Source organism: Cricetulus griseus, chromosome 7 (assembly GCF_003668045.3).
Source record: "Cricetulus griseus strain 17A/GY chromosome 7, alternate assembly CriGri-PICRH-1.0, whole genome shotgun sequence".
NCBI lineage: Eukaryota > Metazoa > Chordata > Mammalia > Rodentia > Cricetidae > Cricetulus > Cricetulus griseus.
The window spans coordinates 93,230,084-93,243,613 of record NC_048600.1 but is presented as its reverse complement, the minus strand read 5'-3'; the positions used below and the strand labels follow the sequence as shown (position 1 = coordinate 93,243,613).

The 13,530-nt window shown below is 49.1% G+C and overlaps 1 pseudogene; it reads right to left on the bottom strand.

Annotated features, from left to right (window-relative positions):
* LOC100770768 overlaps positions 1-9,167 on the bottom strand; it is a 131,221-nt pseudogene extending 122,054 nt beyond the window's left edge.
* Positions 9,168-13,530: the final 4,363 nt, after the last annotated feature.

Below are 13,530 nucleotides of genomic sequence, written 5' to 3'. Positions count from 1 at the left end.
GGATAGCCCCTGCTCTCATTTCTGGGAGTCCCACATATAAACCAAGCTACACAACTGTTACATATATGCAGAGGGCCTACCTAAGTCAGTCCCATGCAGGCTCCCTGGTTGTTGGTTCAGATTCTGCGAGTTCCCATGAACCAGGCTAGTGGTTTCTGTGGGTTTTCCTACCATGTTCCTGACCCCCTGTTTCCTGCATTCCTTCCTCAGCATGACCCAATGTTTGTCTGTGGGTCTCTGAATCTGCCTCCATGATGAGTCACTGAATGAAGGCTCTCTGATGACAACCAAGGTAGTCACCAATCCGATCATAGGAGATGAACAGTTCAGGCTATGTGTCTACTCCTGCCAGGAGTCTCGGGAGTTTCCCTTGCATTAGGCTTCTGCCCAACTCCATAAAGTCCCACCCCGATTTCCAGTCATCTCTCTCAGAACTGTCTCCCTCCTCCCACATCCTTATTCTCAAGTACTGCAGAGAATTCCATGGAATTCTGCTGATCACCATACTGCTATTCCAACAGTACCAGACACACCTGAGTCCCCTTGTGCCTGCTCTCCCTCGTCCTCCATTGCCTCACTCCCCTGCCATACTCCCTCCTTGTGACATGTGAGACTGGTCACATCATCAGCTGTGTTCAGTGAGGAATACTTTGGTGTTTCCCTGGAGACCAAAGTTGGGGTGAGTTTAGGGCTTTAAAAATCTCCCACTGTAAAAAAGCCAATAAACAAATTTTGGGGGACATCTATTAGGGTACTAGATCTGGAGCCTAGCCCTGTCCCCTCCTCTGGTTCCTGGATTCCAGGCCCCTAGGAAGCAGTTGTGAAGTGCCATACCTGGACCCCATGTGAGATTTCAGGCCGGGCAGCCAGTCATGTGACTGGGGACTTCTCCAGTCATGTGACTGGGGACTTCTCCCTGGCTCCAGTTGACATTCATCACTTTCCTACTTGGTAGCAACTGTCTCTGCTCAACGTCATACATTTCCCCTTTTCTCACAGAAGGAAGCTGTCGTTTCCATCTTTAGCAGCTTAGGGGGATCAATCCACACTGAGATGAGGGACAGGGGATGGCGAGTCAGACAGGAGAGAGCCAGGGTCTCATCTCTCAGATGCTGATTCCAGACTAGGAGCTGGGGGCGGGGCGGTTGGGGAGTAGTCTTCAAGAAAAGAATCTTCTGCCCATTGGCAATGGGGACCATCCATGGGGGGGTGGGGGATCTGTGCTGTGTGGCTGTGTGACTGTGGCAGTTCAGCGAGGATCAACTGCCCGCCTACCCTCATCTGTAGTGTCCCAGAGCCTGCTTCAGTGAGGAACCCTGCAGTTGGAGTTGTAGAGCCCAGGGCCTGACTCAGTGTGAGCCCGAGTCCCTTCCTCAACCTTCCCAGGTCTCAGTTTCTATATCTGTAAAATGGGAAGTGAGACATTTACCCCCCAAATGGGTTTTTTGAGAGTTAAATAAGTTCACTTACATAAACAAATAAACAGCCTGGTGGAGTGTCTGTGTGTTATACATGCAGACTATAACACTGCCAACAAGAAGTAATGTAAATAGGACGGTGTATCCCCTAGGTGGCTTAGGGATAGAGAGTCTCCCCAGGAAGGGAAAGGACTTTGGTCTGAGGTGGTGTAGCCCTGAGTTCAGCTGCTCACCAATCAGCCTTCAGACAGAGAAGTGTCTTTCCATTGCCTTTAGCAGGGCCCTAGGGGATTAGGCAAGGACACACATATCTTAACTCTGTCTAGAGGTATCATCAGGATCACGTCCATCTAGACTGAGGAATTACAGTTCAGATGTGCTAGGGAGCACGTTTCCATGCTGGCAGACAGTGCGAGGTCTCTTTCACCCAAGCAGCTCCTCCAGGAAGCTGTACTGGGGCCCCAGCATATGAGGACCCTTGACTCTAGGCAGCCACTCCCCAGTGGCAAGCTTCTGGAGAGCACTGGGCTTTTTCAATAGTGTTAGTTTTTTTTTTTTTTTAAGTTACATTTTGTGTGTGTGTGTGTGTGTGTGTGTGTGTGTGTGTGTGTGTGCATGCACATGTGTGTGTTCATTCACACTCTTAAAGCACACCTCTGACGGACAACAACTTTCAAAAGCTGGATCTTTCCTTCCACCACGTGGATCCCAGGGCTCAAACTCAGGTTATCAGGCTTGGCAGCAGGCACCTTTACCCACTGAGCCCTCTCACTGGCCCATCAATGGAGTTTTATCTTTGTGGATTTTAACTCTTTCCTCTCTGCCTGAACCCTAGCCCTCACTCTGCCCCACTAACTACCCTGGAAAAGTGGAGTTCCGGAATCATGGAGACCTTGAACCACTGTGACTCTGCAGCCATCTTTCCTTGCAGCTGCTCAGCTCCAGCTGTCACCCACAGGCTCTGCTTCATGTGGACAGTATTTTGTAACAGCAAGGAACCCAACCGGCTGGGGGGTTGGGCTGGCTGCCCGGTTGCCTGGGGCAGCCGTGTAGATAGCAGCCAAGCCCACTGCTGGGTTTTGTGTAGCTGCCCTGCAAGTTGGGTGAACGGCTTGTCCCAGGTTTCCCAGGAAAACCTGCAGCCTCAGGACAATTGGGGTGACTGGTCCCCTCTCTGCAAGCCAAAGCTTGTCTTGATTTTTGAGAGAGATGATAGGCAAGCCAGCCATGGGCTTGCTCTAGTTGCCTTTGTTCCTACCATCTGACCTAGGGCCCATCAATTAGGATAGGCTGGCTGGCCAGTGAGGCCTAGGGGTCTGCTCGGTGCTGAGGCTATTGGCTCTTATCATCACCATGTCCAGCTTTTTATGTGTGTCCTGGACACTGAACTCAGGTCTTCACATCTGTGAGACAAGAGCTTCACTAGCTGTGCTATCTCCCCGCCCCTCTTAAAAGATTTTTTACTTTATTTTTCACTGCACCTTCCTTTTAAGCCCCTGCCCACTCTGCTACCTTCTTGACCTGTGCCCTGTCCTTGCTCTCTAGCAGCCTGTGAGTCTACCTTGGCCAGGCTCTTGTCAACTGCATGCCTAGGCCAGCACAGGCTGCTCAGATGTTTCAGGGGGACCCACGCTGAGGAATAGCCCAGGAATAGGCACCCCCGCCCCATGGCCTCCGCTGGCAGCTCAGACAAAGCCTGGGCTTCTCCGAGATCCTGATGGAAGATGTGATCCCCAGAGATGGCAAGCAGTCTCAGATTTGCAGTCAGGATCTGACTTGGGGGTTCCGAAAGGCTTGAGCAGTTGGCGAAATAACTGTTCCGAAAGGTAAAACCTTTCCAGTCCCCTGAATCTGTGTGTCTGTGGCCTTCTATGCTAAATTGGACTTTGAAGGGGCAGGAACATTAATGATCTTGACATGGGGCAAGCATCTTGGATTGCCCAGGTATTCCAGGAATCACAAAAGTTCTCATAAGGAGGCGGGAAGTCAGGGGAGGAGGTAATATGACAATATAAGCAGAGATGGGAGTGACACACCACTGAGCCAAGGGGTGACAGCAGCCTCCAGGAGACAGGGGAGCCAAGAATACCTCCTGCCCTACTGACTCCAGCAGGAACCTGCCCTTTAGCGACCTGATAGGATAAATCACTTCAGAAGTTCTGACATCTACTACTGTAAGGGATGCACTGACAGTGTCTTGAGTTACTGGGTGTGAGGTAACTTCAGCTAGTAGAGGGAGGATTTAAGCACCACACAGCTAGCTATTGCTCAGGACTGAGAAAACGGGGTCTCCTTTAATGGGGGTGGGGCTCAGAGCAGCTGGCCTCAGTGCCTGGCACACATCTGCTCTATAGAAGGGCCTCATTGCCACCCCACTGCAGAGGATCTGTCTGTTTGGTTCAGTCTCTAAAAGGGGCCTCTTGATCCTCCCTCCTCACAGTTCAAAACTGCTCCCTGAGCACTGACACCTGGGAATGCCATTTGAACCACAGAACTCGGGCTCCTGCCCAGACACATGAGTCATCAGCTATGTGTTCACAGGCTTCCAGCTGGTTCTCATGCACCAGGATGCAACTTGGAGAAGCCATAGAGAGGTCCTTCCCCCATTAGTCAGAGGAAAGAGAAAGGCCAAGAGATTTGCTGAGGCTCGCAAATGCCTAGCGTGCGGCAGGATCAGGACTCAAACTACAGAACTGGGGGCTTTGCCAATAAGGGATACAGCAGAATGGCCCAGGACCATCACCCTCAAGACCTTGCTTCCTTCCCTACTGTCCACCCCAACAGTGCCCATGTCCCTCTTCATTCCTTTTGTTCCTCCTTCCCTCAGTATTCCTCAGAGTCAGGCCCTGGTGTACCGGAGGAAGCCTGGCTTCCACAGTGCATCGTCTACCTGGCCCTACCCCTGGCTGAACAGCACAAACACTTGAAAACATCTATTTTTGACACCTGGCCATACCCCAGACTCCCTGAGTCAGATTCTTATGAGGTGGGGCCTGCACTTGAATATTTTGCAATCACCCTCAGGTGGTTCTGTAGCTGTAAAGCCACAGCTGTTCTGGAAGAGTCTTAGGTGTGTCAGTGGGGGTGAAGGGCACAGTCAATCCTGGTGTGTGAAGCATGGAGGTTCTACCTCAGCATCACAGGAAGGCTTCACAGAGGAAATGACTGACATGTTTTGAAGGATGTGTAGGAGTTTCCCTGGCACTAGAGTTTGGATGGGAATAGAAAAAGGTATTTTTAGGTAAGGAAGCATTTTACACTCCTAGTCAGTAGGGACCGATGTACTCAGGAAACAATTGAGTGTGACTGTGGGCTCTGGCAGTCACCAGCACTCAATAAGACTTTTGTCTTCACCCTTGCTTGGAGGATTCTTTTGGCCCTTGGTCATTTTTATTCTCTTTTCCTATATTTTCCCCCTAAAGGCTGCAAGTCCCACCAGGACCTGCCTGCATCCAAGACTACAGGGGAAAGAGCCATGGAATGTCAATTAACCCAGTGCCTACCCAACCACAGGCTGTCTCCCCAGGGGATGGGGCCTGCAGATGGTGTGGTGACCACACCCAGAACCAGCTCTGCCTCTAACTGTGGGTGCTGGGTTCATCTAAGGAAGCTCTTCAAACCGTCTGGGTTTTGAAATAGCTGATGTGATGGGCGTGCCCCCCCACACACATTGTACCTGGCACCTAGGCCAACACAGCTTCTTATAATCCAGTTTGCATGGATATAAAATCCAGCTTTGTTCACTGGATAAGACATGGGATGGTAGTCCAGCCCTTTTTCCCCTGTGCCTCTGTTTGCCTGTCTGTGGAATGGGTTCTTCATCCTGGAAACAATACAGGTTTCTAAAACCCAGATGGGTTAGAACTGACTGACAGCTGTTAGCCCTTATGTCATCTTGCTACCAGGCACAGTGGCGTGTGGGGTTGGCCAGTCAGAACCCTTCCTGGAAAAAATAAGAGTTGGATTAGCCATGAGGAGCCCTTTCTTCTCTGGACAGAGCTGGAAGCTTCCAGATCATTATGTCTACCACTCTGAGCAGATGGGGCTGAAGCCAGAAGTAGGCCCCCGATGCAAGTGGAACCCACATGCAACAGTTTCTTATTCTGGCCACATGTGAGGCAAGCTTGGCCTCATAATTCTTTGTCTGGAAAATTCCCAGGATGATTTTCTCCTTTTGCCTAATGTAGTTCAATACTTTGCCCATCCCTGTTTTGTTTTGGGTCATCAACCCTATCTTTAGATGACAGAACTGAGACTGGGGAGAAATTAAGAGACTTGCCCTAACAGAGTTAGGTGAAGATTTGGACTTAGGGCCCTGCCCTTCTCTCCCATCCCACTCTGCCTCTGATAATCCTAGGAGGCTCCTTGCAGGACCCCCTGGCTCTGTATCAGTTGGGCCAGGTCAGGGCAACAGAGGCCACATCAGGATTTCAACTGAGGAAAGCTAACATAAGGGTTTGGTGACAGAGGTCAGGAAAAAAACCCAAACAATTACTAGAGAAACCCCTTGAAAATAACCCTAGAAAATGACTCCCAGCACACCAGGGTTGAGGAAACAGAAGGCAGGAAGCTGGGGCAACAGGTACCTAGGAGTCTCCAGGGCCACTGGTTGCTCCTCTTCAGAGGTGATATGCCACCTGGCTCTGCAGGAAGGCTGGCTAAAGCTGGATGCTGGGGCAAGCTCCACTGCTGGACTGGGCTGACAGGAAGCGCAACAAGGGACAGGAAAAGGAAGTACCTTCACCCCTCTCCTGCTAGCCCTTCTCCTGTCAGGGCCTTCTATGTGTGTAGGGTCAAATGGAAAGTCAGCGGGCAACAGGTGTCTGGGCAACGTGTGTGCAGGACCAAGCTGAGGAACAACTGGCAAACTGGCTATGTCTGCTGTCTTTTCCACTCCAGCCAAGAGCTAGGTTATCCCAAATACCCAAGTCCATCATAAGTCCCCTTCTCTGGGCCCAAAGCCTGTGTCTTCGAACATGGCATGAGCTGAGCATACACAGTTTTCCAGACAAGCTCTGGGCTGCCAGAGGAGCACCCTGGACACATCCCCCATGAGAATTCTCATCTGTTTTTTTTTGCCAGAGTCTTCCCCTGAAGGCTTGGCAAGCCCAGACAGTCAAGCAAGGTGATGTCCTTGGACCACTGGCCTACCCTGGCCAGACATCAAGGTCAAGGGCAGGGACAGGGGTGGCTGTGATGACCACATGTTCTACCTGTTGGAAATTACCTGGCACTCCAGAGTCTGTTTAGACATGGGTGCTGACTTCAAGGCCAGATAAGAAGATGGCAGTTGGCTTGGACTCCTCCCTGAAGCCTCACCGCTGTGCTTGGCACTGGAAGCCCTGTATGTGCTGGGTCAGAGTCTGAGGCCTGGGAATCCTGAGTTGAGCTGCTGTGGGGCCTCTGGGCCTTCTGGGCCTTCTGGAAGCTGTTAGATTCTCTCTGCCTTACTCACTTCTCTCATCTGATGAAGGAGAAAAAGCATGGGGATTCGGACATTAGTTACACTGTGTTCCACTACCTCCTGACTGGGGGACATCAGCAAATTCTTTGTACCTTTACTTTAAACATGACCCTTGAGGCTGTATAGGTTATAAAGTCCCCTCTGCCTCACAGGGTGCCTTATTGTTTGTTGCCTGTCACATGTATATAGACTGTAAGCACTACAAGGTACTATTGTAGTTTAGCTTTTAGGCAGCGTATACGTTTAATTATTTGTTTATGTTTATAATCCTAGGATTTAAAACTAGAGTCTTAAACCTCTTAGGCAAGCAGTCTGCTGGCTGAGTTATATTACTGGCCATTTTGAATTATCTTTACTTTTTATTCTGAGGTAGACTCTCATGAACTTAGCCCAGACTGGCCCTGAATTTCAGTGTTTTCCTCCCACTTTGGCCTCCTGTAGCTGGGATGAAAGGCCTGTGTCACCTGGCCTGGCTTATTTCTTTTTTTTTCTTTTTTTTTTTTTTTTTAAGAGGCATGGTCTTGCTATGTTGCTGGCCGGTCTTGAACCCCTGGACTGAAGTAATCTTTCTTCTCCTATCTGGTCCTGCAGTGGCTAGGATGCAGGTCTGGGCCACCACATCCTGCTAATCACACCCCAGTAATCACATGCATGATAGGGAAGTCAGTGGGCAAACTGTGCCATGTCTCCCCATACGTTTGCAGTTCTGTACCCTTGGGCACCTTCCTGTAATCTGTTTCCACTCCATATCATTTCCCTTCCACCAGGAGACCTTCCTTTGCACATGGACGAACTAGCACTAGATAACCCCCACCCCAGTTTCCAGTTTTCTGAATGAATATTTCCCTTTCATTCATAAAAAGGGTTTTTGTGGATATTTCATTTTGACTTAACAGCTGTCTTTTCTGTTTCTTTATTTGGTTTTGTTTTCCTTTCCATGCTTTAAAGATGTTCCCATCTTTCTCATGAGATGTCCTAGATATTTATATTATTGTTCCCTTTGTATGAAATATGTTACTTTGTTCCTAGCTGTTTTCACAATTTTGTCTTTATGTTTGATTTTGGTAGCCTGGTTATATGCTTAGTTCTGTGCTTTGCACATATCCTGTTTAGGGTTCCCTGGGGTTCTTGAATATGTAAACTTGTGTCTTTCACCAGATACTGGATAAACTCAGCCACCGAGTTCCTAAATGGCCTCTGTGCTCCTTCCCCCTCCCTGTTCCTTCTCAGACTCCTATTATGAATATTAAGAGTTTCTGATACTGTCTCATGGTCTCCAAGGCTCCTGTGAGGCATCCATGTGATGCTGAGTTCTGCTCTTTTTTCAATCCTGATCACCTTAATTTGCTCAGAAATGGTTCAACACAGGCACTCTAACCCCTTCTAGAGTTAGAGCCCAGTCTCCACTAGATATCTAATTCAGTTGTTTAAAAGATTAAAATTGAATGGCCCTTGGATAATGTCCTAGTTAGGGTTACTATTCCTTTAAAATAATTTAAAGCATATACATGTGTATATTACAGAGATATTAGAGAGGGAGAGAGAGAGTAGGCCAGAAGTCAACCTTAAACCATGTTCCCTGGGAACCATATACCTTGGTTTCTGAGACAGGATCTCTCACTGAGACCTGGGGCTCACTGATTAGGCTAGGCTGCTGGCCAGATCACTCCAGGAATCCATCTGCCTCTGCCTCTCAGCACTGGGATTACAAATGCATCATCACTGCCAGGCAGTGGTGCTCACTGTGCTCAGGCACACTGTGCTCAGGAGGCAGAGGCAAGGGGATCTCTGTGAGTTCAAGGCCATCCTGGTCTTCAGAGTGAGTTCCAGTACACCCAGGGCTACACAGAGAAACCATGTCTCAAAAAACAAAACAACCCCCCCCCAAAAAAGACAAGTGTATTCTGTTGCATCTGCCTTGCTTTTTTGTTTTTGTTTTTGTTTTTGTTTTTTTGTTTTTTTTTTTTGGTTTTTCGAGACAGGTTTTTCGAGATAGCTTTGGAGCCTATCCTGGCACTCGCTCTGGAGACCAGGCTGGCCTCGAACTCACAGAGATCCACCTGTCTCTGCCTCCCGAGTGCTGGGATTAAAGGCATGCGCCACCAACTCCCGGCTTAAATATAATTCTTTATTCTTTGGGAATTTCTCATCATGCACCCCAATCCCACTCACCTCCCAGCCCCTCCATATCTGTCCCTCACTCTTTCAGCATGCCCCCTCCAAATTAATTAAAGACAAAACAAAACTGCCTCACTCTTGCGTCTTTCCGACACCTCTACATCCATCCTAACAGCATCAGGAACTATGATTTGTCATGCAGTATACCCTTTTGTCCAATCAGCCCCACCCCAAAATGTTAATTATAGTGACTATTGGTTTGGTTTAAGGCCTGGCACATCATCGTCACTGGGCTCTCTTTGAAACCCCTCAGATAACCTGCTGTTATCCTAAGTCATGGAGGTCCTGTGGTTATCCTTCCACAGGACCAGTCTCTTCACACACTCCAGCAGGTGATAGATGGGATAGATGTTAGGATGGGCCAACCCAAGGCCCAGGATGTGGGTTGGGGTGCTGAGCTGGTCAGTCTGGGCCACTGGGACCAGGCAAGGGGGCAGAGCCAGGTCTCCTAGGACCATGCCATTGGGCACAGCATTACCACACCTGTGGTGAGGGGTGGGGCCATCTCTGAGTGCAGGGACCAGCTCTCCTGCTGCAGCGTCCATCGAGGGGCAGGGCCAGCTATCCTAGGGCCAGTGAAGTGTGGGGCTGGCTCAGCATGGCTCTCGGATTTCTACATGCATGGTTCCTATGACCCTGGTGGTAACATGGGCCATGGCCATCATCACCGACCCCAGTTGCAACAGGAACACAGACCTCAGCAACAGCTCAGGCCTGGACATCACCATGGCCCCACTGGTAGCCCAGGCCACCCAGATCAGTATAGCTCTGGTGGCAGCAAGGCCCTCGGACACCATCATGGTGGCTGCTCTGACTCCAGGCTTCTGCATAGTTCCTGGTAGCAACAGGAACTATGGACATCAACCCAGACCCTGGCTGCTGCTGGGCCATAGAGCCAGACATGGTCTGTGGCAACAGCCTGGGCCCAGAGGACACCATGGCCACGTGTGGCAGCATGGGCTACCCAGATTGGTATAGTCACGGTGGCAGCATGACCTCAGCCACCAACATGGCCACAGGGTGTGTCCCAGACCCCAAGAATCCATGTGGCCTTTGGTAGTACCATAGCCATGGACATCAATACAAAATCCAGCTGTGGTAGGATCACTAACCCAAACATGGTCCTCTGTAGCATTCCAGGCTTGGATGTCACTATGGCCATAGGTGGCAGTGCAGGCCACTCAGATTGACAGGATCCCCACAGCTCTCTCTCTCTCTCTCTCTCTCTCTCTCTCTCTCTCTCTCTCTCTCATTCTGGGGAGCAAACCGAGGTCCCCATGCTTACATGGCAAGCCCCTTTCCCAGTGCAGTCATCTTCCCAGCCAAGCTGTCTTCCTAGCTGAACCATCTTCCCTGCCCCAGATTGATCTTTGCTAGACTCTTAGCCTACAGAGTTGACTATGATACAAATGATCTTCAACTTGTGGCCAGGTGACACAGAAGACAAGTCAGAAGAGAAAAGGGGAACTGGTTGGGGTTGGTGATCGGTGGAACCCTTCATTTTCCCTTTAACCAATACTACTAGAAAACTTTTTGGTCCTGGACCTGTCCCCCATTTGAATCCTCCAATTCCCTTCCCCTCCGGCACCCATCTTCCCCAGGGATGCCGCAGAACCAGCAGGAGGTGTCTCAGGCCCAGTATCACAGCATACTGTCTCCATGGCAGCAGTCTCTGCACCAAGAACATTCATGAAGAAACGAGGAGAAAACAGCTAAGTTCCTTGTGACCTGACCTTTCCTGGGTGCTGCTCTATGAGCTGAATGGCTGTCTTCCCTGCTGCCCCCCAGGAAGGAGCCTCAGAGAATCGTAGTGAGAGCAGGAGCCTGCGCATTTGACCACATGGTTCACCAGGGTCCCACTGCCCAGTGAGAGCAGGCTGGGAAAGATGGTCTCTCCCTCCAGGCAGGCTTCTTTCTACTTGGAGAAACACCTCAGAGGTCTGTGTTATGAGCTGAATTGTGTCATCTCTCCAACCCCAGTTGATGTATTGAGTGTAACTCAAGAGAGGTCTTCGGGGAAGTGATTAAGCTTACAGAGGGCATGAAGGGAAGAGCTGATTTCATAGGACTGGAAGAGAAAGAAAGTGCTCTTTTTTTCATAGCACGTGAGTGACCGTTAGAAAGGTGGCCATCTGTCAGTCGCTGACCTTAGTCTTCAGGGTATACGGAAATACCCTGTATTGAAGAGTCCTGGTCTGGAGTCTCTTGTCCTGGCAAGCCTGAGCAGACCAAGATGGTTAGATCTTTCCTTGGCCGAATTCCCATTCAGAGCATCTGGGAAACACTGCCCCCCCCACACACACCGCTAATATTCTTGTGAGTTGCCACCCTCACTGATAGAAGAAACTGCATTGGTTTTCTTCACCCTGGCAGCAGGTCTGTTTGGCTTGAGGTGGTGTGGACTATGTGGAAAGTAGGTTGCACCAGGTGTGGTGGAGTGTGTGGATAGGATCTCGTGGACCAGTGAAAAGAATGGGGGTCTTGCTTCTCTCCTCATCCCGGCAGCTGCAGCCTACCTTTGAAGCCCCATCTCCACCGGCATCTTCCCTCCATAGGCCCCAGCTTCCCTGGGTGACTCAGAACATCCCCACTGTGCGCTATTGATGGCTCTTCCATGCTAACGCAAGAGTTGTTTACCTACCTGGAATTTGCTTCCTCTTTTGTTCCCATGGCAAATGTTCAGCGATCCTGCAAGTCCAGTCCATCCTTTGGGTCCTCCTCCAGGAAGTCTCCAACACGCTGACACCATGCACTCATGCACGCCTCATTAGTTATTTTTCTTGTTTCCGAGACATAATTCCTGATGATGGCACGTTAAAGAAGAGTTCAGTTTGGCTTTCAGTTTGAGGCTACAGTTCATTCTGGCAGAAATCATGACAGTGGGAGATGGAACTAGTTCCTTTGATTCTGGAGTCAGATAGCTGGTGCTCAGCTCACTTTCTCCTTTTTTTTTTTTTTCTTGTTTTAAAATCTCTGTATACGTGTGCTTGCATGCACATCAGCGGACAAAAGGGGTCAGTCCTCACTTTCCACTTGTCATTTGCCACTGTGTATACCAAACTAGTTGACCGACTAACTTCTGAGGATTACCCCATCTCCAGCTTCTTTCTACCTTGCTGTAAGAGTCCTGGGACCACAGTATTGCGTCTGGCTTTACACGGATTCCGGAGACTCAGAAACATGTCTTCAAGCTTGTGTGGTGACTGCTAGATCCACTGCTGGCTAATTTTATGTCAACTTAATACAAGCTAGAGTTATCTGAGAGGAGATAACTAAGAAAATGCCTCTGTAAGATCGAGCTGTAGGGAAGCCTATAGGGAATTTCCTTGATTAATGATTGATGTGGAAGGGCCCAGCTCATGATGGGGGTTGTCACTCCTGGGCTGGTGGCCCTGGGTGCTATAAGAAAGCGGGCTGACAAAGCCTTAAGTAGCCAGCTCCTAAGTAGTCTTCCTCCATAGCATTTGTATCAGCTCCTGCCTCTAGGCTCCTAGCCTGCTTGAGTCCCTGCCCCCACTTTGCTCAGTGATGGGTTTTGCTGTGGAAGTGTAAGTTGGAATAAAAATCGTTTCTCCCAAGTTGATTTTGGACATGATGTTTTATCCTGGCAAAAGAAACCCCAATTAAGGACTGGGCGGTGGTGGCGCACGCCTTTAAACTCACTCTGTGAGTTCGAGTCCAGCCTGGTCTACAAGAGCTAGTTCCAGGACAGCCTCCAAAGCCACAGGGAAACCCTGTCTCGAAAAACCAAAAAAAAAAAAAAAAAAAAAAAAAGAAACCCCAATTAAGGAAACACTCTCCTTATTTAGTCTAGGACCCTAGCTCATGGGATGGTGCTACCCACATTTAGGGTGGATCTTACCACATCGACCATCCTAATCTGGAAACTTACCCACAGGCAGAGGTCTGTCTCCTAGGTGATTCTAGATCCTATCAAATTGACAATATGTATAACACACACGTACACACACACACATACATACATACACACATGTACACACACATACATACATACACATGTAAACACACATACACATATACAACCACCAAATGCTATGTACTACATATACACATACATACATGCATACATACATACATAATACATACAAACATACATACATACATACATACATACATACATTGTTCTGGATAATTTAGATACAATATGACTCCATTAAAAGGATGCTGGGTTGCTCCTAGAATGACAGGACACCTGGGAGCCAGGTTAGCTATGGAGTCAGCAGCGAGCTCCCTCAGAGCAGGCTCAGGATGCTATGGGTGTCAGCCTCACTGACCCTGCTAGCAAAAGTATCTATTTGAGGTTATAAGTAAATATTCAGTAGGCAGACTTGAAATCCCAGAACCTATGAGTAATAAGGATTGAGCCATGACCTTAGATATGATTTTATTGTATATACAAGACATTTTTCTACATGTGTTTCCATATCTGTAACTCTTGCTGCTATGAAG